At 37.2% G+C, this 25,975-nt stretch overlaps 1 non-coding gene across 1 annotated transcript; it reads right to left on the reverse strand.

Moving 5' to 3' along the window:
• Positions 1 to 24,252: 24,252 nt before the first annotated feature.
• On the reverse strand, positions 24,253 to 24,324 carry TRNAR-CCG (transfer RNA arginine (anticodon CCG)). The gene has a single exon. It is a non-coding gene; the product is annotated as a tRNA-Arg (tRNA).
• Between the last annotated feature and the right edge of the window lie 1,651 nt (positions 24,325 to 25,975).

The following is a 25,975-nucleotide window of genomic DNA, read 5'->3' on the forward strand; positions in this document are numbered from 1 at the left end:
GCCTGGTGTGCTACAGTCCATGGGGGTCGCAAAGAGTCAGATAGGATTGAGTGACTGAACTGAACTGATTTGTATGGCGGAGTCTCTTCACTATTCTTCTGAAACTATCACAACACTGTTAATCAGCTGTGAAGTGAAAGTCGCTCAGTCGTGTCTGACTCTTTGTGACCCTGTGGACTACACAGTCAGTCCACGGAATTCTCCAGGCCAGAATACTCGAGTGGGTAGCCATTCCCTTCTCCAGGGCATCTTCCTAACCCAGTGATTGAATCCAGGTCTCCTGCACTGTAGGTGGATTCTTTACCAGCTGAGCCACCAGGGAAGTTAATCAACTATGCTCCAATACAAAAGTAAAAGTTTAAAATCTCAAAAAAAAAAAAGGAGCAAGTTATATTGTGTGCTCACAAAGTGTTTTTAATCCTTCATTAGTAGCAATTCTAATAATTTATGTTATAGAATTTGGGTTTAGTTTATATTGTTGTTTAATGAAATAAGTAGATTCTGGATCCAAGAATATCCTATGAACTGATCTTTCATGTGTTAAAAAAATTAAAATCACAAAATTTATATGGTGTTCCATGATAAATTTGGCAGATGTATAATAATAATATCACCATTTATCTCTTTAAAATCAGTTAAATTTTGGAACATGTCATTACAGTTTGTTGAAAGCCTCCAACTTCTCACTTTTGTCTTTGTTCTTTGACCTTCTCTACCACTGGAAAAAATATTGTATTTCATTTTTGCTTAAGCGATAGGCTAATTAAAAATGACAAACATATCAGACAAATAAACAAACATGGTTGTTTTGTTCACATCTGGTTCCCAGTAATTGGAATCAAACTAGTTTGTTACCTGCCAAAAATATTATGAGATCTTTTCTTAGTGCACATGTTCTTTATAGACTCTTCAACTCCAATAAACTTAGTAGCTCAGTTTGCACTGATAGTTATTTACAGTCATTTTCTCTTTAATCACTTAATGAAGAATAATATCAAATTTAACCCATTAGCCATTCTATAGTTTATAATTTTCCTACATCACTAAACACACTTTTTAGTTAAAATGACTTTTTTTTAATGTAGCATTTTTGAAGATAGCATTATGCTGCTTTACATTCTGATACAAGCTCCTTAATTAGGAGAACTACTGCAGGATGTTTTCCTACCATTGCAGCTGCACCAGTAGAATACACTTGTACCCAAAATTTAACTTCCAAAGCACATTTGTTGGCCATGTAGGAAATCATACTTTTTTACATAGTGCAATGGTAGTTGTGTTTGTTACAAATTAAGCAAAATAGAAAGAGAAATCTATCATAAAATCATCAAACTTAAATTTTCCTTATACTTAAAGAAATGCCCTTTTAACAAAATTTGTGTACCAATTAAGCTACAAAGAAGAATATTTTGCGAACACTATTTATTCTTCTAACTAGTCCTCAGAATCCAAATATGCTCAAATATGATGTGTCACTGAAACATAGTACTTGAATTCCTTTTTTTTTTTGCAGCAGTCACTGAACATTTTCAAGTGAATGCATTTGCTGCAGTATTTCACTAAGGTCTTTGGCATTGTTAATGTTTTCTTCATTCTCAGCAACCCAAAGTGCTACTTTATAAGAAGCCAACAATGCACCCATGTTTAAATGCAAAATATTGAACATCTGTTCTGTTGACTTTTTAATTTAATAATCTGTCTTTCAAATAGTTCTTTGGCTTTTAACTTAATTCTTTATGCTTTTTATGTTAATGCCATTTAAGTTTGAAAGTTTAATTGCCTCATTAGCTATTACATTTCCACAAATAATACAATGTTGTTTCAGCAATTTACCATAAATCAGGGTTAATATATGACAGTCATACTTTTAAGTAAAACTAGTATGAACTCATTTGATCTCCATTTCCTCAGAATCATTTCTATTGTTATCATTTAGTTTATTCTCACTTCCATATTCACAAAGTTGAAGCTGGACTCACCATTATGTAAATTAGGGTAAAAATTAAAGAATAAGGCAATGTTTACTTCCCTAATGCAACCAATAATATTAAACTATAAATTCTTTAAAGACTTGATGAAAATTTTAAATAACTGTATAACAAAAGTTACAGTAAATTGGACCTATTAGTTATAGTTACACAGAAACCTAAACTTCCAATCTCTATGTTGTGCAATATTTCCACTCTGCTTGCATTTGTAATGCACCATACAATACTAAACTGATCACACTCTTGGGTGATCGATTCACTATAAAATTTCTAAATATTTATTCTAAATTTTACACTTATGTCCTTGTACACTGGTGTAGTCCGGTATTCCTCAGGGACCACTGATCTCTGAGAAGCATTGTTGTTGAAGGAAATTTTAGGCAGATGTAGAAGTGCTAGGTTTCAGCTTGTCCTCTCTCTGCCCACACTTTGTGTTACTCTTCCTTCTGCTGATCAAGAGTAGCTACAGGCTTATCACTGGATAACGGGCTAACTTTCAGAATCACTTTAGATCACTGCTACAGACTTCCCATTCCCTCACTTTCTGAACAGATGTGTCTATCAAATCAATCTGTCCTCATTTCACTATAACACGGTACAAGCATGAGGACGGGCCTTTTCAATTAACAGACACCAGACCACTAGAAGCCACTACTGGGAAGCCCTAAACTCAGAGCTGATACTGATCCTCAATCACTGAGATTTATTCCTTTGGGCACTAGGATTTTATAAACAGTGGCCCATCCATTTGTATTCACTTTATCCTACTCAAGGAGAAGGCAATGGCACCCCACTCCAGTACTCTTGCCTGGAAAATCCCATGGACGGAGGAGCCTGGTAGGCTACAGTCCATGGGGTCGCTAAGAGTTGAACACGACTGAGCGACTTCACTTTCACTTTTCCCTTTCATGCACTGGAGAAGGAAATGGCAACCCACTCCAGTATTCTTTCCTGGAGAATCCTAGGGACGGCGGAGCCTGGTGAGCTGCCGTCTATAGGGTCGCACAGAGTTGGACACAACTGAGCAACTAACACTATCCTACTCAATACATTCTGTCCTCATCCTCGTCTTTGTTGTTGTTCAGTTGCTCAGTTGGGTCCAACTCTTTACGACCCTATGGACTGCCGCACACAAGGCTTGCCTGTCCTTCACCATCTCCTGGAGCTTGCTCAAACTCATGTCCATTGAGTCAGTGATGCCATCCAACCATCTCAGCCTCTGTGATCCCTTCTCCTCCTGCCTTTAATCTTTCCCAGCATCAGTGTCTTTTCCATGGATTAGTTCTGCAACAGGTGACCAAAGTATTGGAGCTGCAGCTTCAGCATCAGTCTTTCCAATGAATATTTCCTTTTGGATTGACTGGTTTGATCTCCTTGCTGTTCAAGGGACTCTAAAGGGTTTTCTCCAACACCACAGCTCAAAAGCATCAATTCTTCAGTGCTCAGCCTTCTTTATGGTCCAATTCTTACATTCGTACATGACTACTAGAAAAACCATAGCTTTGACTATACAGATCTTTGTTGGCAAAGTAATGTCTCTCTGCTTTTTAATATGCTGTCTAGGTTTGTCATAGCTTTTCTTCCAAGGAGCAAGTGTCTTTTAATTCCATGGCTCCAGTCACTGACCTCATTGATTTTGGAGTTTAAGAAAATGAAGTCTGTCACTGTTTCCATTGTATTCCCATCTGTTTGCCATGATGTGAGTTTTAAAAATAATTATGAAATATACACCCATATAACCTCAACAAAAGTATGTTGTTTTCAGTGTGGGGCTGTTAATAAAAATGTTTCTAGCTATTTCTCTAGTATATAATCCAAAATAGATTCACAATTTCCTCACATATACTGGATATAATATAATATTATCCAAAACAGTTGGATAAACTTTTATGTCTGGCAGAAGTGTATGGATATTCCAATTGCTTCATCCCATCAACAAATACTTGGTAATGTCAAATTTTAAAAAGTCTGCCAATCTGGTGAGTGTACACTGTGGCTTTAATCGGCATTTCTATATTGTTATCTGATGGTATCTTTTGAAAAACAAAAGTTAATTTTAATATGGTTGAATTTATTACTTTTTTCTTTATTATCATTTTCTATTCTTGGTTAAAAGAATTTTTTTCTACCAAAAATATGGAGATATTTTTCTACATTATCTTAAAAAGCTAATAATTTTTCATTTTACACTTTGGGCTAGACCAGGTTCAAAATTTTTTTGTGCAAAGTAGATGTTTAATTTTATTTTTCTCCATATGTTTTCCCATAGTTAAACCTTTGTTATAAGTTGAGCTTCAATGGATACAAGGATGTGTTTCAGAGCTCTCTTCTCTTTCATTGCTGTATTTTTCTTTGTGTCAATATCATAATTACTATAGATTCAAGATCATTCTTGATATCTGGTAAGTAATAGTTTCCTAGGGATTAGTAAATTTTTCTAAATATTCAAGTTTAATTGCATAAAGCTATGGAGACTCTGGATATTGTTTTAGTACTCTGAAGAGGGCTGATGTTTTGCTTCAGAAGAAAATTAACCTGGTTAGACTTAAACAGAAACCTTTACTTTGCCTGACTTGACAGCATCTCAAATCTTCATTTTTCTTGCTGTATAGCAATTCCTACTTTGGACTGTTTTCAATCTACCCCATGAACGCATGTTTCAAATGTGAACCAGCAACTTGAGCAGTATTTAAACCATAAGTTTTGAGTCCTTTTTCTTTTATTTTGTATCTTGTCCTCTCCTTCCTGAGATTCCATTCTGGCTGGCACAGCTCTTTCTCTGTTTTTCTGGCCAGAACAGTGAAAGGACTCTATTGGAGTTTCCTATGTCACTGTCTGCGGTGTAAAGTCCTGGAAACAGGAAACAACCTGACCAGTAACTTTCCTTAGATATTGGGTCCACTTCAAAATTGACCTACTTTTCTTTCATTTTTTTTGCCTTTATTTATTTGACTGCACTGGGTCTTCACTGCAGCATGTGAACTCTCAGCTGTGGCATGTGGGATCTAGTTTCCCAAACAGGGATCAAACCCAGGTTCCTTGCACTGGGACCTCAAAGTTTTACCCACTGAACCACCAGGGAAGTCCCTGTTGGTCTGCTTTTCTTTATGTTTCAGATCCCTGTGTTTTGTTTAGATATTACAGTTGTTATCTGTGAGATGTTGATTTGTAAGGAAATTAATTTTCCACACAAAAAACAGAACTCCTTGCTATTTCTTAAAGGTTGGAAAACATCCTCTAGATTTTTATTCTTTCCTATATTTTGACAATCTTATCTCTTTGATTTTATTAATTTTTTTAATGAGGGATTTTTTTTTTTTAACTTTTCTTCTGTGGGAGGGTTACTGGCTCAAGTAAATATTCTCACTGGATGAGTAAGTCTTCAGGTGATTTTCAGAGTATGTTGCTAGCCAATGGAGATTCCCTAAATTAGCTAAAAATTCTTTGTTTCTAAATCATGTGGACTAGGAAGATAATAAAACTCATGGAATTCTAGGCTTTCTTCCTTTTGGTGTACTCAGTAAAACTTCACTCTGAAGAGGAACCTGAAAATCCAATTATCTAAAATGCTGTTACCTTATAGAGAGCTTGATGTTATCATTAGTGATGTGATTATTAGTAAGATCCTGTGCAATAGATGACAGTACTTTTGAGTGTGGATGAGGATCAACCCCACTGAAGGCCCAACTGCAGTGTGGTGCCACCTGGTGGCGCTTCTTTGCTTCAGTTTGAATACTAACAGAGATTTGGTTCTGTGGTTTATTGGAGCTTATAGAAGAGTGTCAACTATTCCATATATTGCCTATATTTCTAGGTCTAAGCAGGACAGATTTGGGTGGAAGAAAGTGAAAGTGAAACTATTAGTCAGTCATGTCTGACTCTTTGGGACACATGGACTGCATCCCTCCAGGATCCTCTGTCCTTAGAATTCTCCAGGCAAGAATACTAGTGTTGGGTTGCCATTCCCTTCTCCAGGGGATCTTCCTGACCCAGGGATCAAAACTGCATTGCAGGCAGATTCTTTACCATCTGAGCCACAAAGAAGAAAGGTCTGGGTGGGAGAATCCTGGGCCAACCTCCCTTCTCAACTATTCCTGAGATTGAGTTGCCTGTTCTTTCCCTGCCCTTGCTGGCCATCTACCCCTTTACTTCCCTCCACAGGATTTAAAAACTTGAGCTTCTGTATGTTGAGAACTTGAGTTGGGCTGAGAATACTAAGTTTTCCCCAAATTTTTTATTTCAAAAAAGTTATTATAGCAAAATTAATGATTTAGGGTTTTTATTTTATATTCCCAAATCCTGACTCCAAACCTGAATGATCAGTTTACTTAAAATGATAATGTATTTGTGATGTCTCCTTCGGCAAATATTTTTTTTGAAAATATAAACAAAGTTGATCCATATGCAGTTTACTTTTCCAGAGTGACTCAGTATTTTTCTATTAAATCTCCAAACACAAAACCAGTTAACTCTAGATTTTAGGTACAAATTTCTATTTACTCCCAAGAAAGTTATTTATTACCAACTGTCTTTTGGGCTCATTCAGATAACAAACAAAGTCACCACAACTCATCCTCTTTTGGATAGCTCCTTCCAATAAATTTCCTAATAGCGCCTGCCCTTATCTTTCTACCCACTTAAAAGATTCATACATTATCTAGTTTTCTCCCCTTTTATTGCGGCCACGCCACACAGCCTAAGGGCTTCTCTGGTGGCTTAGATGGTCAAGAATCTGCCCGCAATGTGGGAGACCTGGGTTCAGTCCCTGGGTAGGGAAGATCCCCTGGTGGAGGGCATGGCAACCCACTCCAATATTCTTGCCTGGAGAATCCCCATGGACAGAGGAGCCTGGCGGGCTGCAGTCCATGGGAGTCACAAAGAGTTGGACACGACTGAGCGACTAAGCACAGCACACAGACTGAGGGATCTTTAGTTTGCAGACCAGGGATCGAACCTATGCCCCTACAGTGGAAGCCAGGAGTCCTAATCACTGGACCATCAAGAAAATCCTGTTTTCTCTGTTAATTAACTTTTTTTTGTTTACTCCTTCTCTCAAACTTTTATATTCAAATGTGAGCAAAAGGACACCACAGATTTATTTAGAAGCCAGTAAGACAAATTCCAGCCCTTGCAATTTTGAACATCTGTGTGTATCCTGCTGTCACCAGAGATTTAGACTGTATCAACTTCATCCACCTCCTCTATCTCCTCTACCTTATGTGTAGCAGGCTGTCAATGCCCCGTCTTCCCTTTCTTTCCACTTTATCATTAGTCATTTCAACTATTAATATTAGAATACCTTTAAAGTATGCTCACTTCCTTCAAACCTAAGTAACCTGGCTATTTTTTCTTTCTTTTTTAAATTAATTTATTTGGCTGCACCAGGTTTTAGTCGCAGCATGAAGGATCTTCATTTGCGGCATGGGAACTTAGTTGCGGCATGTGCAATCTACTAATAGTTTCCTTACCGAGGACTGAACCCAGGCCACTTGCATTGGGAGCTTGGAGTCTCAGCCACTGGACCACCAGGGAAGTCCCTGATTTTTTTTTTCTTATCAACATGCAATGCTTGCTCTTATTGGTTAAAGGCAATTGTATCCTCTCAACATGTCCAAGAAAGTTGATTAATGCAACAGGGATGCCAACTTCACCTTCAGCTGTGAAACTCCAAGTATAACTCAACAACATTATGCTAGGACATTATTTTATATGAAATAGTCAGAAATATTTTCTACACTTAGCATATTCAAGAAATAATAAATATATTGTCATTTTAAAAGTTAAACTAGTCGCAAAATTCCAGTGTTAAGCTTAGGTGATTTAGTTTTGATACTGTTGGATTTATTTATTCCTGAAAAACATATCCCTCCAAGTTCAGTGGCTTAAACAACAGTGATTTATGATTTCTCACAATTGTGTAGGTTAGCTAGGTGTTTCTTTACCTCATCTCAGCTGGGCTCCTGCACCTGTGTGCATTCACCTGAAGACTAAGAGTCACATCTGCCAATGCAGGTTATATGGCTGGCCCATATATAGGAGAATGGACAAACAGATTTCACCTATTGATGGCAGGAACAGCATCTAGTAATATCCAGTTTTGAAGAGGTGAAATTAATTGGGAATATTATTACAATGATCTACCACATATATATATATATATGCTAAAATACTCATATGCTTAGTTTGCAATACTTTCAACTTTATCCATGTACAGGTCAACCGACTTTGAAAGCAAAACTACTCAAGCCACAAATAACATGCTAACCCAACTGATGCATTCATGGCACAATGCTTCTTTGATTCCTCTTTTAGAATTACATTTATCTGTTTTGTGCGCAAAATATGCACAGGGTGGCAATTTCTTCTGTTAAGATTTGGGGGACTTATTATTAATTATTACAACTGAGCACAGCTCCTTTCTCAGAATGACTCATAAATATCTTTGAGTTTTAAAGCTCTTTATAATAACATTAATTTAATCTGTAAAATGGAATCGCTTGCAATAAATTCCATTTGCAAATCTGAATAGGCACTAAAGAGAAAGTGGTAGTGTTGTTGCAAATTTTTAACGGTGACTGAAAAACAATCGAGCGATGGAAAACATGAACATATCTTCCTGCTTCTAAAAGATTCTGCAAAGCTGTGACACTAATGAAGATGGAGTTTGCTTAGATAAATTTGCCTACATGCCATTTACTGCCAAAGAGATGGTTATCTGACTAAAAATCTATTATTGATTATTCAATTTAGTGTTTATATATTTAAATTTTATTCAGGTTGGAGTGATGTTAAAATCTGGGTTTCTCATCTTAGCATGCTACTGTTGTGGTTGGCAACAAAAATGTTAAAGTAAAATCTACTTCAGAGCATAAAATGGCCATTGGAGGGCTAATTTCCATTTTGTGGTTTATGGCTTCTTCTTAATATCTGATAATGCAATTATGCTTCAGCAAAGAATGCATCTTCTCTTCGTAAAGTAAGCCAAGCCCAGAATATTGATGATTTAAATAAAATAATATCATAGCCTTAAAAAGGGTCTTCAATTACGGATGTTCTTTTGCCATGTAAATACCTATTATTCAAACCTAGACATCTCATCACACTATCTTTTCCAGGAAGAAATGTGTTAGAATAAAGATTTGGTTTCAAGTCTTCAGAGACAGTATTGTCAAAATTAAATTTGGGTGTTTTTTTTTTGACATATTTTACATTTTAACACTTAAATAAATATTTTATTTAAAACCAAGAAGCATCTTAAAGCTACTCAACACAATTTGAATCTTTCCTGGCAATATTTTCTTACCAACCTTCATACTAAACACCCTGCTAGATTTATAACTTGATGAGGATATCTGATATGAAACTACTGTAAGTACTTTCCCTTTTAAATTTCAGTTGTCAAGTCACGTTACCTAGTTTATACTACTCTGAATTATATTCACTGCTTTCTCATTCTTTGCTAATGTAACATCTCACAAAATCACATAGGATAACATAATACGACAGTTGAATTTAAGAGACCTCTTATTATATTTGAAATCCAACCAATGTTCCAATTTAATGGCAATAGATGATTAGAGAAGAAATGACACCCTCATTTCAGAGTTATTTTTACTTCAATGTATTTTTAATGCTCTCATGTCTTTTATTATTTTGACAGGTTTTTAGAAACAGTTTCAGAAGCCCTTGTTTTGGGTCTGATTTTTATAAAGAGAGACAGGGACATATTTTAAAGTTTTGAGAGCACACTATTATATAATTCTATGAAAAAAATCTTAAATAGGTAATTTGAATATTTACATTGTTGACCAAACTTTTGAGTTAAAACACCTGCAAAGTAACTAGGAGACAAATTAATTCCACTCAGTAATCTTTCAGATGTTTTTCGTAGTAGCATGCAACCTGGACCAGCTCAGAACTCAAGCAGTAATTATTTTGAAAATATCTGATGTGGCACTGCCTTTTATTGAGTAAGGGTTATGATATGTAAGCACATAATAATATCTTTCAGTCTTAGAAGCAAAGGACTGAAACTGAATAAAAGATGCATAAGCAAAACTGAATGTTGCTTTTCTTTTTTAATAAAATATTATTCTTCCTGGACACTTCGAGTGACTTAAAAGATATTATCCCTATATAAACCTTGCTTTTATGGAACACCTTGGTACTTTTCATGGAGTAGTGTTTTATATATTTGTAAAATGCTCTAAACAAATTGCATTCAGATATACTGTATCATTTGATCTTCATAAATATTTGTAGCATTTATTTCTTCCATTTATCAGTGAAAAACATGAAACTCTTCAAGATGAATTGGCTTGGTCATCCAACAGAATTGAGTGGCAAAATCAGGTAACTCAGATGCTCCCAATGATGTGGTCAAGCTGCTACTTTACTACAGATGACAGGTAGTGACATACACTGGTCTGATCTTCTTCTCCTACCTAGTAGGTTTATCCCAGATTCATGATTAACCAAAACACAAGATTTTTTTGTTTTGTTTTTCAATTTGTTTGTTTGATTTGGCTCAGTTACCTTTGTAGGAACGCCTACACAGTGACAGCCACTCTTAAGGTGTGCTTTTTACTGTTTATGTCATTTACCCCTCATCACAAATTTACAAGTATTGTTAGATACATATGATGAAATATTATTTGATCTTACAAAGGAGGAAATCCTGACATTGTGACTAGATACATGAACATGGTAGACATCATGCTAAAGGAAGTAAGCTCATTGCAGGACAAATACAGCATGATTCTACTTATATGAGGTGTCTAAAACATTCAAAGTTGTGGAAACAAAAAATAAAACTGTGTTTTTCAGAGACTAGGGTGAGGAGAAAATAGAGATTTACTATTCAGTAAGTATAAAAAAAAACCCTGGGCATCCCTGGTGGCTTAGTGGTAAAGAATCTGCTGGCAAGGTAGGAAATGGAAGAGACAATGGTTCGATCCCTGAGTCAGAAAGATCCCCTGGAGAAGGGCATGGCAACCCATTTCAGTATTCTTGCCAGGAAAATCCCACAGATATAGGAGCCTGGGGGTCTATAGTCCATGGGGTCACAAAGAGTTGGACATGACTGAAGCAACTGAGAACACACGCACAAGTATAAAATTTCAGTTAAGACAAGTAACTGCTAGAGATATCATATCCTGTTCAATATTGTGCCTATAAAACTTAGAATAACTGTTAAGAGGGTAGATCTCCTAAGTGTTATTACTACAATAAAATAAAATATATCTTCATTTTAAAGATGAAAAAGCAAATACTCAGATGCCAAAGAAATGTCTCAAGGTTATGTAGATGGTAAGTGGTAAGGCAGTAAACACTGCATCAGTCAAGATTCTTAAAGCAAATATAAATAGTTGGAGATTATAATATTACCTATGTCTGTATGTCTACATGGGCTTCTCTGGTGGCTCAGTAGTGAAGAATCTACCTCTCAGTGCAGGAAATGCAGGTTTGATCCCTTGGTCAAGAAGATCCCCTGGAAAAGGAAATGGCAACCCACTCCAGTATTCTTGCCTGAGAAATCCAATGGACAAAGGAGTTTGGCAGGCTATAGCCCATGGGGTCGCAAAAGGGTAGGACAAAACTTAGTGACTAAACAACAACAGATATGTCTACATATCTACTCACCTATTATATATATATGACACATACCATTACATATACAGTAGGGGATATACATGGATATAGGGGAAAAAAAGAGGGGAGGAGAGAAAGATTTTAAGTAATTGGCTTGCGTGATTGTGGCACTGGCAAGTCCTAAATTCATGGTGTAAGCTGACTGACTGGAAATTCACTTAAGATTTCAGTCCTAATCTATAGGTAAGGACATCACACTGGAAACTTAGAAAAGGATGTCTGTGTTACAGTCTTGAATTAGAATTCCTTGTCTGAGAAACCTTGGTTATTGCTCTTTAGATCTGCAATTGATTGGATGTTTTCCACCAGCATTACTGCAGCTAATCTCCTTGCTTGAAGACAAAGTCAATCATATCTAAAAAATACCTTCATAGCATTACCTAGCTAGTGTTTGACCAAACAACTAAGTACCTTTGCCCAGCCAAGTTAATACATATTAACCAGCACAACCTAAAGCCCCAAAACAGTCACATGGCAATAACTTCAATATTAGAAGTTTTCAGAGTTCAATATCTTAACCATAATTATAGAAAATGGTTGTTGGCATTCCAGTTACCTGTTTGCTTCAGTTCATTTTTAAATTGTGTAGTAAATGTGTGTGTGTGTGTGTGTGTGTACATATGTGTATTATATATGTATGTAGTGATTCATTCAGACTACCAGTTGGCCAATCATAATTGATAAAAAGTAAAACAAACAACTGTTGTTTTTCTAATTCTAACACATTTTAAATCAGTAATTTATAGTATTTTAGTGATACTACATAAACAGTTTTTATGTCAAAAATGATATAATTTAAACATCTCAACCTATATAATAAAGATTTTTTGGTTTTGTTTATATGACCTATGTGCCATATAAGCATTTTGTTGACTGATATGTGCCTCCTCAGGTTAATACATAAAATCACAAATTAAACGATATTCATCATGTTCATGTGTGCTAAGTTGCTTGTCATGTCTGACTTTTTGACACCTTATGGACTATGGCCTGCCAGGCTTTTCTTTTAATGGGGGCAAGAATACCAGAATTGGTTGTTGTGCCCTCCTCCAGGGAGTCTTCCCAACCCAGGGATCGAACCCAGGTCTTTTATGTCTCCTGCATTGGCAGGTGGGTTCTTTACCACTAGTGCCACCTGGGAAGTCCTTTCACCATGTGTGTTATAACATTATCTCAGACACTGTAACCCTTTCAAAAGCCACAGCAGAGATTCACAAAAACAGTGTTCTGGTTTGTTAGTGGCATTTGCTTGCATTTGTTATGCACACCCTTCTGAATTTGCTCTTACTAGTAATGTGCATTTAACTTTCTGCATTGAGTAAAATTCAATGCAGTTACCTCCTAAAATTGACCAATTTTAAATGTTTGGCAAATAAGAGCACTACAACTTGCATTTGTACCTTGAAAGATAAAAGACCCTTTGATATTTTTACAAAAACTCAACTCATGTAGATTTACCTATAAACTTATATTTATATGTAATTTTGATTTCCAAAAAAATATGTTCCCCCATAAGAATGATTTGCTAAAATTTATGATTTTCATATCACATTGTTTAACTATTTCATAAATAAATGCCTCTATGCAATCTGTAAAGATGACTTTGGATCAGATTAATCTTTAGTAATGAAATTTGGTGGTATTCTAATTATAGTTGATACCTTACTTAATTTATTACTGTAACTACTTTAATTCCCTGAAAATGTGTTAATATTTTTATTAAAACTGAGAGAAAACTCTCAAAAACTGTCAATAGTAAGAAAGACATTTGCTTCCATAAGTGATTTCTATGATAATTACAAAAATGCAGGCCTTAAACTATTATGTAAATTTTATTAAGTGACAAACTCACATAGGTTTTGAGAAATTACACTACACTTGCTCATTAACAGGTCTACATTAATGTAAATCTCTTTAAAGATTTATTTTCTCATTGTTTTGAAGAACAGTAACTTTCCTGATGTATTAATGACCTAATTGTGACTAGCCAATCCCATTTTCATTTGAAAGATTGTTCCCTTGATTCATTCAGTAAATAATGTATGTGGGAAAAAGAAATTTGGATTTATGGGCAAAATTGTAACCACCACAAACAGATTTATAGGATGAGGGAATAATGTGATTATACAAAGAAAAATGAAATGATGCTTATGGGCCCTTGATGAACTACACAGGGTATTTGTATTTGGTATGTCATGGATGTGGAAGGTAGCAGAGGAGTCCTTTATGAAATGCTCATTGTCTTGTAAGTGCCTAAGAGTCAGAGCAGTGGTCTCCCAGCTTTTTGGTACCAGGAACTGCTTTCATGGAAGACAGTTTTTCCACAGACCAGGGACAAGGTGGTAAGGTGAGTGATGAGGAGCAACAGATGAAGCTTTGCTGGCTCGCCTCTGGCTATGCAACCTGGTTCCTAAAAGGATTGGGAACTCTTGTTCTATAACACTCTTTGTTCTCACACTTTTGCTGTCTCTGATGAAGCAAGCTACCAGGTTCAAACTAAGAAAAGGCCTTGTATCGGGGAACTGTGATAACCTCTAAGAACTGAGATGTCTCCTGATTGATAGACTAAAACTTGAAGTTCTCAGAATTATAACCTAAAACTGAATTCTGCCAACAGCTTGAGTGTCCTTCCAAATTAACTCTTCTTCAGTTGAACAATTTGTTCTTCTCCAGCGAAGAACACATTCCAGCTTTGACCTTAAATGCAGCCTTGTGAAATCCTGAAACCAATAATCTTGTAGAAATGTAAAAAGGCAAAAAAGTTGTCTGAGGAGGCCTTACAAACAGCTATGAAAAGAAGAGAAGTCAAAGACAAAGGAGAAAAGGAAAGATATATCCATTTGAATGCAGAGTTCCAAAGAATAGCAAGGAGAGATAAGAAAGCCTCTCCCACTGATCAATGCAAAGAAATAGAGGAAAACAATACAATAGGAAAGACTAGAGATCTCTTCAAGAAAATTAGAGATTCCAAGGGAACATTTCATGCAAAGATGGGTTCAATAAAGGACAGAAATGGTATGGACCTAAGAGAAGCAGAAGATATTAAGAAGAGGTGGCAAGAATACATGGAAGAATTGTACAAAAAGGATCCTCACAACCCAGATAATGACTATGGTGTGATCATTCATCTAGAGCCAGACATCCTGGAATGTGAAGTCAAGTAGACCTTAGGAAGCATCACTGCGAACAAAGCTAGTGGAGGTGATGGAATTCCAGCTGAGCTATTTCAAATCCTAAAAGATGATGCTGTGAAAGGGCTGCACTCAATATGCCAGCACATTTGGAAAATTCAGGAGTGGCCACCGGACTGGAAAAGGTCAGTTTTCATTCCAATCCCAAAGAAACGGAATGCCAAAGAATGTTCGAACTATCGCACAATTGCACTCATCTCGGTTCAGTTCAGTTCAGTCACTCAGTCATGTCTGACTCTTTGTGACCCCATGAACCGCAACACGCCAGGCCTCCCTGTCCATCACCAACTCCTGGAGTTTACTTAAACTCATGTCCACTGAGTTGGTGATGCCATCCAATCATCTCACCCTCTGTCCTCCCCTTCTCTTCCTGCCCTCAATCTTTCCCAGCATCAGGGTCTTTCAAATGAGTCAGCTCTTTGCATCAGGTGGCCAAAGTATTGGAGTTTCACCTTCAACATCAGTCCTTCCAATGAACACCCAGGACTGATCTCCTTTAGGATGGACTGTTTGGATCTTCTTGCAATCCAAGGGACTCTCAAGAGTCTTCTCCAACACCACAGTTCAAAAGCATCAATTCTTCTGTGCTCAGCTTTCTTTATAGTCCAACTCTCACATCCATACCTGACTATTGGAAAAACCATGGCCTTGACTAGACGGACCTTTGTGGACAAAGTAATGTCTCTGCTTTATAATATGCTGTCTACGTTGGTCATTGGAGAAGGAAATGACAACCCAGTCCAGTATTCTTGCCTGGAGAATTCCATGGACAGAGGAGCTGGGTGGGCTACAGTCCATGGAGTCCCAAAGAGTCAGACACGACTGAGCGACTAACACACACACAGGTTGGTCATAACTTTCCTTCCAAGGAGTAAGCTTCTTTTAATTTCATGGCTGCAGTCACCATCTGCAGTGATTCTGGAGCCCAGAAAAATAAGGTCAGCCACTGTTTCCACTGTTTTCCCATCTATTTTCCATGAAGTGATGGGACTAGATGTCATGAGTGATGGGACTAGATGTCATGATCTTAGTTTTCTGAATGTTGAGCATTAAGCCACCTTTTTCACTCTCCTCTCTCACTTTCATCAAGAGGTTCTTTAGTTCCTCTTCACTTTCTGCCATAGGGTGATGTCATCTGTATATCTGAGGTTATTGATATTTCTCCCGGCAATCCTGATTCCAGCTTGTGTTTCTTCCAGCCCAGCATTTCTCATGATGTACTATGCATATAAGTTAAATAAGCAGGATGACAATATACAGCCTTGATGTATTCCTTTCCCTATTTGGAACCAGTTAGTTGTTCCATGTCCAGTTCTAACTGTTGCTTCCTGAGCTGCATATATGTTTCTCAAGAGGCAGGTCAGGTGGTCCGGTATTTCACCTCCTTCAGAATTTTCCACAGTTTATTGTGATCCACACAATCAAATGCTATGGCATAGACAAAAAAGCAGAAATAGATGTTTTTCAGAAACTCTCTTTCTTGTTCAATGATCCAATGGATGTTGGCAATTTGATTTCTGGTTCCTCTGCCTTTTCTAAAACCAGCTTGAACATCTGAAAGTTCACAGTTCATGTATTGCTGAAGCCTGGCTTGGAGAATTTTGAGCATTACTTCTCACACGCTAGCAAAGTAATGCTCAAAATTCTCCAAGCCAAGCTTCAATAATACGTGAACAATGAAATTCCAGATGTTCAAGCTGTATTTAGAAAAGGCATTGGAACCAATGATGAAATTGCCAACATCTATTGGATCATCAAAAAAGCAAGAGAGTTCCAGAAAAACATCTATTTCTGCTTTATTGACTACGCCAAAGCCACTGACTGTGTGAATCACAACAAACTGTGGGAAATTCTTAAAGAGATGGGAAAAACAGACCACCTGACCTGCCTCCTGAGACATCTGTATGCAGGTCAAGAAGGAACAGTTAGAACTGAACATGGGCCAACAGACTGGTTCCATATAGGGAAAGGAGTACATCAAGGCTGTATATTGTCACCTAGCTTATTTAATTTATATGCAGAGTACATCATGAGAAATGCTGGGTTGGAGGAAACACATGATGGAATCAAGATTGCCGGGAGAAATATAAATAACCTCAGATATACAGATGACACCAGCCTTATGAAAGAAAGCGAAGAAGAACTAAGGAGCCCCTTGATGAAAGTGAAAAAGGAGAGTGAAAAAGCTGGCTTAAAACTCAACATTCAAAAGTCTAAGATCATGGCATCCAGTCTTATCTGCTGCTGCTGCTGCTAAGTCGCTTCAGTCGTGTCCGACTCTGCGCGACCCCATAGACGGCAGCCAACCAGGCTCCCCCGTCCCTGGGATTCTCCAGGCAAGAACACCGGAGTGGGTTGCCATTTCCTTCTCCAATGCATGAAAGTGAAAACTGAAAAGTGAAAGTGAAGTCGCTCAATCCTCTCCAACTCCTAGCGACCCCATGGACTGCAGCCCACCAGGCTCCTCCATCCATGGGATTTTCCAGGCAAGAGTACCGGAGTGGGGTGCCATTGCCTTCTCCGCCGGTCCTATCACTTCATGGCAAATAGATGGGGAAACAGTGGAAATAGTGAGAAACTATTTTTGTGGACTCCAAAATCACTGCAAATGGTGACTGCAGCCATGAAATTAAAAGATGCTTGCTCCTTGGAAGAAAAGTTATGACCAACCTAGGCACCTTATTAAAACGCAGAGACATTATTTTGCCAACAAAGGTCCATCTAGTCAAAGCTACGGTTTTTCCAGTAGTCATGTATGGATGTGAGAGTTGAACTATAAAGAAAGCTGAGCACTGAAGAATTGATGCTTTTGAACTGTGGTGTTTGAGAAGACTGTTGAGATTCCCTTGGTCTGCAAGTAGATCCAACCAGTCCATCCTTAAGGAAATCAGTCCTCAATATTCATTGGAAGGACTGATGCTAAAGCTGAAACTCCAATAGTTTGGCCATCTGATGCAAAGAACCAACTCACTTGAAAAGAGACTGATGCTGGGAAAGATTGAAGGCAGGAGGAGAAGGGGACAACAGAGCATGAGATGGTTGGATGGCATCACTGACACAAAGGACATGAGTTTGAGTAAACTTCGGGAGTTGGTGATGGACAGGGAGGCCTGGCATGCTGTGGTCCATGTGGATGCAAAGAGTCAGACACAACTGAGTGACTGAACTGAACTGAATAATCTTATTATTCTATGCCTTCACTCCTGACCCACAGAGATTGTCAGAGAATAACTGTATTTTTTAAGTTACTAAGTGAGTGGTAACTGTATTATTGTATAGTAATAGAAAGCTAATATTGATATTGGTATCTGAAAGTAGGGCGCTTCTGGTAAAAGAAAAATCTGTGTATGTGGAATAGTGTTACGACTGATAAGTGAATAAAGAATAGAAGTATTTTGAAGAGCATGATAGAGTCTAAACTGAGTTGAAGAAATTGTTTTGAGAAACCAAAATATTAAAGGTGTTGTTAGCAAGAGCTCAGAAAGATGTGACATTATATTATTGAAATCTGGAGTTGCAGGGATGCTTGTGATGAAGTGGAATACTTGTTGCAATTCTCTCCTTAAGTTATGTAGAGTATAGAAGCTGAAAGTGTGACTCCACAATCTTCTACTCAAAGCTCATAAAAAGGAAAAAGTTAAGAATATTCAGTCACATAGAGGACACTTACAAGAGATTAAGATTGTACCTCCTGCTGCTGCTGCTGCTGCTGAGTCGCTTCAGTTGTGTCTGACTCTGTGCGACCCGATAAATGGCAGCTCACCAGGCTCTGTACCTTCTAGATCCTCTCAAATCAAGCAGCCATAGTGTTACCAAGTCCAATCTCATACTGCTCATTTCATGACAGGCCAACAAATGGAGGGATAAGAGGCTCGGGCAAGGAATGTCAACTTAAAAAAGCCGGAAGACTGAGAAGATGGTGGACTAGTGTCCCCTAAGTCCACATTACCCAAGGTAGAATTCACGGTTTTTATTCTAAAGGGGGAGGGGTGTTTAGCTACTTGTTGCAGATTTCTTGGTACCAGAACCCTTTGTTCTTACAGTTGGCCTTGTAGGATCGGTCACAATGTTCTTATAATACTTCAACAAGACATTATTTTCTGTTATTCAACTTTCTACCAGACTTTTAAAGGTCATGTTTGTGGGACAGAGCCTTGAGAATGGGTTATCACATATATTTCAGGTTACAGGCAACATTCTTTTACAATGATGCAGAGCCAGTATGACTAAGCACAGGAAACAGAGCACAAAGGTTAGAGCTAAAGGAACAGATTCAATGTGGAGTCAAATTCGTTATTCTCTGTAACAGTATGACTTCTACAAAGGTTAAGGGCATTGTCCTTTAGCTGTCTTAGCAAGAGCCAAAGATAGAGGATTATTTGAAAAGGATCTATCAGTGTGGCTTTGATCTAATGGCATGAACTTGAATGAAACACATGAGAGACGATCTGAAGAAAATTATTGGAAACAATGCCAGCTTGGACTACAATGTGTATAGAGAGGACAAAATAGAAGGTGACTACTATATCCACCCCCCCCAATTTATTCTCTCTCTCTCTCTCTCCGTGTGTGTGTGTGTGTGTGTGTGTGTGTGTGTGTTAGTTGCTCAGTCAAGTCCAACTCTTTGTGACCCCATGGACTGTAGCCCACCAGGCTCCTCTGGTCATGGAATTCTCTAGGCAAAAATACTGGAGTGGGTAACCATTCCCTTTTCCAAGGGATCTTCCCAACCCAGGGATCGACCCAGGTCTCCTGCATTGCAGGTGAATTCTTTACTGGCTGAGCTACTAGGGAAGCCCATATATATGGAAGCCCATATATATATATAATTTTATATATTATATATATAATTTTATATTAAATTAAATAATTTGTTCAACATAATGGCCTTTTTAAAAAATAATTTTGAAGTAAAGTTTGCTTTAAGCTTAAAAAATATATTTTGCCTGCTACTTATAATTCTTTTGTCTTTCTTTTCCAAAAGAAAATTATATTTATATTAGTTGCTTTTTGTTTATTTTAAAATACTAATATTTGCTTTCTTTATTCTACTTACTTTTGGTTCAGTTTGTTACTTTTTTCCCCTGTATTTCTGAGAAACCATGTATCTGCATTGTTTTATAAATAAATGTGATTAAGATCATGAGGGGCTTCCCTCGCAGCTCAGTCACTAAAGAATCTGCCTGCAATGCAGCAGACTCACGTTCTATTCCTGGGTTGGCAAGATCCCCTGGAGAAAGAAGTGGCAACCTACTCCAGCATTCTTGCCTGGAGAATCCCATGGACAGAGGAGCCTAGCTGGTTATAGTCCATGGTGTCGCAAGAGTCAGACAGGACTTAGCGACTAAACCATTGCCACCATGATCATAAACCTCTCCCTCATTTGACAACATGCTTCTCTTTAACCTTCTCTTTAACAAGTTATTGTGACAAATGTTTAAAGTTTCTGTGCTGTGCTTAGTTGATGAGTCATGTCCGACACTTTGCTTAGTGATGAGTCATGACTAGAGCCTGCCAGGCTCCTCTGTCCATGGGAATTCTCCAGGTCAGAATACTGGAGTGGGTTGCCATGCCTTCCTCCAGGGGATCCTTCCAACTACTGTAATTTCTACCTTATAGAATATATTCTTGATATATGAAAATGACTTTTCTTAAACTGTCTGACAGTTTCTTCTAAAGCTACTGATGCATGTGTATTAAAATCTCGTATTATGATTGTGGATATTTTCCAATATTACTGTGTAATCTGTCAGTTTTTAGCCTTAGTTATCTAGAAAAGTTTTCTGATTTCCTAATAGAAGTAACAGAGTGCAGAAAACCAAAGAATTTTTTTTTCTGATTTCCATAATTTCAATTTCAATTTCAATTTTATAAGTTTATGTGTAACAATTATTTTTGAATGGCCTTTCTTATGGAAAAAATAAAGAAAAAGGATAAAATGTTAGAACTGATTGGTCCAGAATAGATTTTTAGGGACAGACCATAGAAGGACATAGTTTGTACATATAATCTGATCACCCTCAACATCCCTAACTTTCTGTTAAGAAGCCTTCATTTCTCTATTATCCATGAACCTGCATACATTCTTTTTAAAACCTATTTATGTTTTAACTGGGCTTCCTTTTCAGCTCAGTTGGTAAAGAATCTGCCTACAATGCAGGAGACCTGGGTTTGATCCCTGGGTCAGGAAGATGCCTTGGAGAAGGAAATGGAATCCCACTCCAGTATTCTTGCCTGGAGAATTTCATGGACAGCGGAGCCTGGCAGGCTCCATGGGGTTGCAAGAGTCAGACATGACTTAGCGAGTAAACTACTATTACTATGTTTTAATCAACTACCTTTTCAGCATAACGAGTTCCTTATGCATTTTATATGCAGCAAACATCTATACTACTTCTAATTTTTTCTAGCATCTAAAACGCTTCTTTAAAGGTCAAGGGATAAAGAAATTTGAACTATATTTGGACAAAAGTGCATGTCCTTTTTTTCAGTTTAAACTCTGCAAGCTTGGTTTAGATAATACTTATTAATATGACAATGAAAAATTTTTAAATGCATCGGGGATTTCCCAGAAAAAGATACATTAAAACTTTGGGTACCAAATAACCTGATGTTATTCTTTCTTACTTGCATATAGTTGTACACTACAGTGGTTACTTTATTTACATTACACAGAAGAGTGCCATTTAAGCCATAAGTACAACTTTACATAATTCAACTTGTTTAAACATCTTGCTAGAGGAACAGTAATCAAATTTAGCTTCAAGACATACTGTAGACTAATACAAAAGCTCTATATGCACAGTTAAGATTATACCACAAATGGGGTTCTTATTTTACTATTTGATGAATGATATGTCACAAAGGGTTATGTGCTTCTATAATGAAAGATGCTATTATAATGCCTCTGCCCAGAAGGACAAAGTTCATCTTACTAAGAGGACTTGAACTCTCAAATCCTAGAAGTAAGTAAGTTACATCAGGGCTTGTTCTTTGAGTTTTTGGAGTGGAAGAAAATTATATGTGGGCATCCAAATCAGGTCTCCCAACTAACTATATTAGGCTTCCAAATGTGTGCCTTCTAGAGTTACAGCACTTATATCCAATTTTACTTTACAAATACATATATAGTTAGTTGTATTTAAACCATTAAAGTAGTTAGTCCTATAAAACTCAGCATAAAATTCTATTCATGGACAAATAAGTGCAGTAGTTTAGACATAAGTAGCAGTGATGGTGTATATAACCTAACCACAAAGCACTTTAAAATAATGAACTTTCTCCTGGACCCATCTCATTTCAATTAAAGCTTTTTAAAAGGAAAGCATTATCTCCACAAGAGTAAGGATCAAAATAAAAAATCTAGGAGTCATAAAATGGTTGGAGTTAATTTATCCGATTCAATCACTGGCAAATTGGACCTAAACAGATGAGCTAACAAATAAAGATGCTTCACTGGAAAAAAATTCTATCAACAACCCATATGTGTCCCCAGAACATGTTGTAGATGGAAATAATGGTGAGGTGGCTGTGAATGACTAATAAAGTGAAAACTGGAGAACATCTTGAATACAAACTTAATTTTTAATTTTATCTTAAATTAAATTTAAATTTTTAGTTCATTGACTTGTAAAGAAGAGAGCCTAAACAAAACAGATCCATGAATAGAATTAGGTTAGGTTCTCATTTAAAGAAAGGATCATTTTTGCTCCCCTTAATTCTGTGTATCAGTAATCTTACTGTATGGCCAATAATATCTTTCTAATCTATAAGGACACATACTTTCAATATTTGCATTATTTACACTGCATACTTTAAATACATTATAGAATATGAACATCAAAGCTTTGAGATTTCCGAAAACTTAGGGACTAAAAACAAGAAACACAATTATCTGGAAGAATTGTTGGAGAAGGAACTCTAAGATGAAAAATCATGATTGACTGAAAGAAGACATTTAGAATGAAAGTATTTAACAATGGCATCACTACTGTGATGCTATTAATAACAGACAATTGGGAAAGAGTTCATAATGACTTAATCCTTAGTCCATTAACTTTTATGAATTTAATAAAAATCTATTAAAATGAAAATATGCCACAATGAAATTACCAACCTCAGTTATGCATATTTTTGATGAGTTTCTAGAATGCATTCTGGTATAAATTTCCACCATCTAAGTGAACTGTGAAACAAATTGCTTCATTTACCATTATCCTAGATTTTTATTTTTTTTAGCTTGTATCTTTTAGTTATTTGTAGAAGCCAATATGCAGTATAACAAAACACAGGATTACAGAAACTTCAAATTATTTTCTCTGAATTTGTAGAAAACCAGCTATTGCTTAATGAACCCTGATGCTGCAGTTACTGACAATTAAAACAATAAGCTAGACATAAACAACTGTTTCTCTTCCTTATTTAAAAGTACCTGACATTTTGCTACTGTAAAAACCATAAGGCTCAACATATATTTTCAAATGATTTTGTAATATACTGAGAAAGCTATCCAGACACATTAAAATGATAGGTTGTTGCTTAGGGAAAATTTTGATCAAAACTATTGCCTTCCAAGCTGTAAGTCAGCTGGGTTAGCAGTAGCTATGCTGGGGGAACAACACCCATAGTATATTTCTTCTCCATTTACATTAAGTCATAGTTCATGGTTACACTTGTACTTTTTACACAGCATGGTATAAATGTTTTCTTGCCTGTGTTTGTAGATTTAAGGTTTTTACTACTCTAACTCTGGAATTTTTTACTTGCTTCAACATATTTACATTAGATTTGTCTAATATGTGTTTTCAGAAGTTTACTTGGGTACTTTTGTTATTCCCTCCAAAATACACATATTTTCTGAGTTATATCTTAATTAGAAGTCTAGCACTGATTTCTCCAGAATAAAACATTTTTTAGGAGGCGAGAGTGGGATGATTTGAGAGAGTAGCACTGAAATATGTATATTATCATATGTGAAATAGATCACCAGTTCAGGTTCGATGCATGAGACAGGGTGCTCAGAGCCGGTGCACTGGGACGACACTCAGGAATGGGATGGGGAGGGAGGTGGGAGGGGATTTCAGGATGGCGGACACATGTACGCCCATGGCTGATTTATGTCAATGAAGGCACTGGCGACCCACTCCAGTACTCTTGCCTGGAAAATCCCATGGACAGAGAAGCCTGGTAGGCTGCAGTCCATGGGGTCGCGAAGAGTCGGACATGACTGAGTGACTTCACTTTCACTTTTCCCTTTCATGCACTGGAGAAGGAAACGGCAACCCACTCCAGTGTTCTTGCCTGGAGAATCCCAGGGACGGGGGAGCCTGGTGGGCTGCCGTCTATGGGGTCGCACAGAGTCGGACACGACTGAAGCGACTTAGCAGCAGCAGCAGCAGCATGGCAAAAACCACTACAATATCTTCCCAACCCAGGAATCGAACCTGGGTCTCCCACATCGGAGGCAGACGCTTTAACCTCTGAGCCACCAGGGAAGTCCTGTAAAGTAATTAGCCTCCAATTAAAATAAATAAACTAATTTAAAATTAAAGGTAGCAGCTTAAGTTCAGCATGATTTGGATGAGATAATTTTATCAAATTCAGTTATTTATTGAAATGATCATATTTGCTTTCAGAATAACCTGAATACACTTGTGCTTTGTTGTTGTTGTTTCTTATTTTTTGTTTGTTTGGTTTTGGCCTTGCTTCACAGCTTGTGGAAAGGCTCTTAGTTTTCTGACCATAGATTGAACCCAGCCCTACAGTGAAAGTACCAAGTCCTAATCAGTGGACTGCAAGGGAATTCCCCATGAAGTTTCTCTATACAGTTGACCCTTGAACAATGCAGAAGTTTTGAGTGCTGACCTCTACATCGTCAAAAATCAATATATAATTTGATAGTCAGCCTTCCGTATCTGTGGTTCAGCAATTTAACTAACTGTGGATTGTGTGGTAGTATAGTACACATTTACTGGGAAAAAAAAAAAAATCCACGTAAAAGTGGACCTGTGCAGTACAAGCCTGTGTTGTTCAGGGTCAACTGTATATTTCCTGAAGAGTATAAACGCCTGTGTGATTAAACAGAAAGTAATATGTATGGAAAAGAAAGAGAATGAGGCTTGTTTTGGTTAGAAAAAAATAGAAAATGTTTTCCCATTTAGTTTGAAGAGTATTCTTATATTAAGGAAATTTGCTATTGAAGAAATGAAACAGATGATGAGTTGAGGAAGTTGAGTCTTTTCTATCCCTAGCTCTAAGGATTTGTGTCCTAAGATCTTTTGAAATGTAGGTATTTAAATGAGAAAAGACCCTGATGCTGGGAAAGACTGAAGGCAGGAGGAGAAGGGGACAACAAGGGATGAGATGTTTGCATGACATCACTAACTCAGTGGACATGAGTTTAAGCAAGATCCAGGAGTTGGTGATGGACAGGGAAGCCTGGCATGCTGCAGTCCATGGGGTCACAAAGAGTTGGACACGACTGAGCAACTGAACTGAATTGAACTGAAAGAGAGTATATACTTCATGTTGGGGCTTCCCAGGTGGCACTTGCGGTAAAGAACCCAACTGCCAATCCAGGAGATATAAGACAAGAGGGTTTCCTGGGTCAGGAAGATCCCCTTGGGAAGGAGAGCATGGTAACCCCCTCCAGTATTCTTGCCTGGAGAATCCCAGGGACAGAGGAGCCTGGTAGGCTACAGTCCACAGCGTCACAAAGAGTCAGACAGGACTGAAGGGGATTAGCACACACATACTTTATGATAGCATATTTTAACTATCAAAATAAAGACTGACAGTAAACTTCTGAAGTAAAAATAAAAGCAACAAAATCATAAAAAGCCTCGGCTAAACATAACCATCCAAATAATAATAGTAGTAAGAACAAAAGGCAAGCATTTTAAAAGGGAGCAATGTAGGAAGTATCCCGTTGAAGATGTTAAGTAGTTTTAAATTGCTTTGGTTCAATTCATGTTAAATAATAGCATTCTGAAATTTTAAGGGCAATATTTCTTAAGGTAAATTGGACATGGTCAAGTAGGAGATGGCAAGATTGAACAGTGACATCTTTGAAATCAGTGAACTAAAATGGACAGGAATGGGCAAATGTAATTCAGATGACTATTTTATCTACTACAGTGAGCAAGA

Source organism: Giraffa tippelskirchi, chromosome 3 (assembly GCF_054371585.1).
Source record: "Giraffa tippelskirchi isolate mGirTip1 chromosome 3, T2T-mGirTip1v1.2.pri, whole genome shotgun sequence".
Classification (NCBI taxonomy): Eukaryota; Metazoa; Chordata; class Mammalia; order Artiodactyla; family Giraffidae; genus Giraffa; species Giraffa tippelskirchi.